The sequence below is a fragment of the Bison bison genome, unplaced genomic scaffold (assembly GCF_000754665.1).
Source record: "Bison bison bison isolate TAMUID 2011002044 unplaced genomic scaffold, Bison_UMD1.0 scf7180017864492, whole genome shotgun sequence".
Taxonomy (NCBI): domain Eukaryota; kingdom Metazoa; phylum Chordata; class Mammalia; order Artiodactyla; family Bovidae; genus Bison; species Bison bison.
This window is the reverse complement of record NW_011495051.1, coordinates 3,373,462-3,376,167: the sequence shown is the minus strand read 5'-3', so window position 1 is coordinate 3,376,167 and position 2,706 is coordinate 3,373,462. Positions and strand designations below refer to the sequence as shown.

Below are 2,706 nucleotides of genomic sequence, written 5' to 3'. Positions count from 1 at the left end.
GGGGAGGCCTCTGGGGGCGGGGCAGAGGGAGCGAGGCTCGAGGGGGCGGGGCTGCAGGAACTGAGGGGTCAGTTAAGAGACCCTAGCCGGTTAGGGCGGGCGGTAAGGGAGAGGCCAGGGATGCGGGGAACGGCCCCTGAAAAGTCATCGCCTAAGATCTGAGGGCATCTCGGTGATCAGAAGTTGGGGACTGATCCTGGAGAAACAAGAAGAACTGGGGTCGCAAAAAGTCGTGAAGCTTAAGCTCCGTGGCGATAGAGAACTGGGCCTTGGTTGTGGAGCAGGAGGGTGGACGGGAGGTGAGGATCCGGAGAGCTTAGGCGTTGTTGGAGATGTGGTCAGGCTTGGGAGGTGCGGGTGAACTGCGGGGGGCGGGGGGGAGGTGAGTGGCTCTGTGAGGGGCTGTGGAAGGTCTGGGAGGAGAAGGGAGGCAGGTGGATGGAGTTGAGGACCTGGGGGACTCCGACTAGAAGGAGATGGGGGTCCTCTCCTGATCGCTGAGTGGCCTGAAGGCACCGGAGGGAGACCTGGGAGGGGAGGGAAGGTGGCCTCCACTTCAGGCCTCTGTAACTTGACTGGGGAGAACTTGAAGAGAGGGGCCTGGGGCCACACTGGAGACTCCATGGGGAAGTGTGAGGGGCCAGTGCTGAGCAGAAGATAGTGATGAGCTGGAGTGGATGGGCTGAGAAGGCTCCACTCTGGGGAGGAATGAGCAGAAGGAGTCTAGAAGGGGCTGGGATTCCTACAGGGAGCTACAGAGAGGGCTTGGAGGCCCGAGGGGGTTTAGGATGGGGAGTGACTAAAGAAAGTTGTCAGCCTGGGGAGGGGTCTGTGAGGCATAATGGAAGGGATTGTGAAGAGGTGGGGGCTGGGAGGAGAGACTGGGTGGCCGGCAGTAAGGGTTGGTGAGGGAATCCTGAGGCAGTGGGGGTGGGTAAGGGAGAGTGGGTGCATGGTAAGAACATCAGGGCATCTGTCATGAGGCTTGGGGGTTCCCTAGGGTTCTTGGGAAGGGATCACTGAGTGGGGTGAAGGAGGCCCATGAGGGCCAGATCTGTGAGTCAGGGAGGAAAGTGCAGGTCCCGGGAGCCTGAGGGTAGCGGGGAAAGGAGGACCCCTTTAAAGGGGCCCAGGGAGAGTCATGGGCCAAACAAGGGAGTCCATTCATTTGTCCATCAAGTAGTGAGTGGAGGTGGGAGCTGGAGCAGCTGGGACTGTGTGTGACTGGAAGGAGGTGAGGGCTGATGGTTTTGTCAGACTGGAAGCCTGGAAGGAGAGGGGAGGGAAGTCATGTGGAAATTTGGGCTTCCATGATGCGCCTGGAGCCAGACTAGAGATGCAGGATGTGTGTCCAGCTAACTGCCACGGCATGAGAATCCCTGCCCTCTCAGGGCTCCCCTTCCTGTGAGGGGAGGTGGACAAGTAAGCCAATACATAAATGATGGAAGGTTTGCCGTGAAGGAAAAAAAAACAGGGTTGAGATTGCCAGCGATGCTGGGGACTGTTAGGTGGTCTGAGAATGTCTCTCTAAGAAGGAGAAGTTTGAGCTCAGATTTAGCCGTGTGGAAATCAACCCATACCATACACATGCATGCACTGTTGAAGTGGCCCCTGTCCATCCCAGGAAGAATACTCCCCCAGACAGCAGAGTGCAAAGGTCTTGTGGTGGAAGACCGTCAGACCAAAGATGGGAGCAAATGAGGGAAAGGGCAGCTCGTGAGGGGCCTGTGTTTGCTACAGGGTTTTGTCGTTCTTGGGGTGAGGGGGCTGTATATGCAGAGGAGTGACTGGGTTTTAGAAGAACCCCTTTGGCTGCCAGGATGAGCCATGAAGGGAAGAGGGGGGAGTGAAAGGTTTGGAAAATGGTGCTTTTATTGAATGGTGGGGCTCGGGCGGGGCTACCCGTAGGTGACTTGTCTGTTCTTCAGCCTGAAACTTTCAGCTGTGGACAGGGTGGGCAAGAGGAGCAGGGATCAGAAAAGAGGGCTGCCCTGGGTGTCTGACCAGAGAGGGGGACCGGGGAAGGGCGGAGGCGCAGAAAGGCCGTGAATGCAGAGTCTTGGCTCCCTCTTGAGATATAGCACAGGTGATTCCAGGTCCCAAAGAGAGAGTCCTGAGGGAAGAAGAGCAAGGCAGAGTCAGACCTGGGTGGGAGGCAGGACTCTACTGGAATGAGGAGGAGGCCAGGTCATTTCCCGGCTGGGTCAGGGCTAGAGGGTGCCCATCCTGCGGGGCAATCACCCTGCTTCCCAGGGTGGAGGCAATACCAAACCAGATCTCTCTAGCCTGCCTCACACAGGGCCTGTGTGCAGCCTGGCACACTGCCCCAGCTTCCATGAACCTCTGGGGCTTGTGAGAGAGTGGCTGGAGCCCTCGCAGGGAGGAACGTTGCCCTGAGGAATAGACATGCTGAGCCTTAGCTCCTGGCATGCCGTCTACCTGGCACACAGTTGGTGCTCAGTAGACGAAGTCTGGATGGGTCTTACCCTTGTAGACAATACGGGTAGAGACTCTCCCATGGGGAAGGGGGCAGACAGTGGGTGTGCTCTCCCCCCGCCTGACAGGTGACGACTCCGAGGCCCAGACCAGGGCAGGATTTGCCCAGAAGGGCCAAGCAGGGAATAGAACCACCATCTGCCTCCAGGGACTCCTCTGTCAGCGTTAGAACCACTGTCTGGTGGCCCCCAGGGAAGAGGCACGGCTGTG

General features: G+C 58.3%; 1 protein-coding gene across 1 annotated transcript in view; it reads left to right on the top strand.

Moving 5' to 3' along the window:
• The first annotated feature begins 49 nt into the window (after positions 1 to 49).
• UBXN6 (UBX domain protein 6) overlaps positions 50 to 2,706 on the top strand; it is an 11,391-nt gene continuing 8,734 nt past the window's right edge. Inside the window, exon 1 of the mRNA XM_010828153.1 lies at positions 50 to 299. The gene's annotated coding sequence lies outside the window, so the exon portion shown is untranslated. The remainder of the gene's footprint in view (positions 300 to 2,706) is intronic.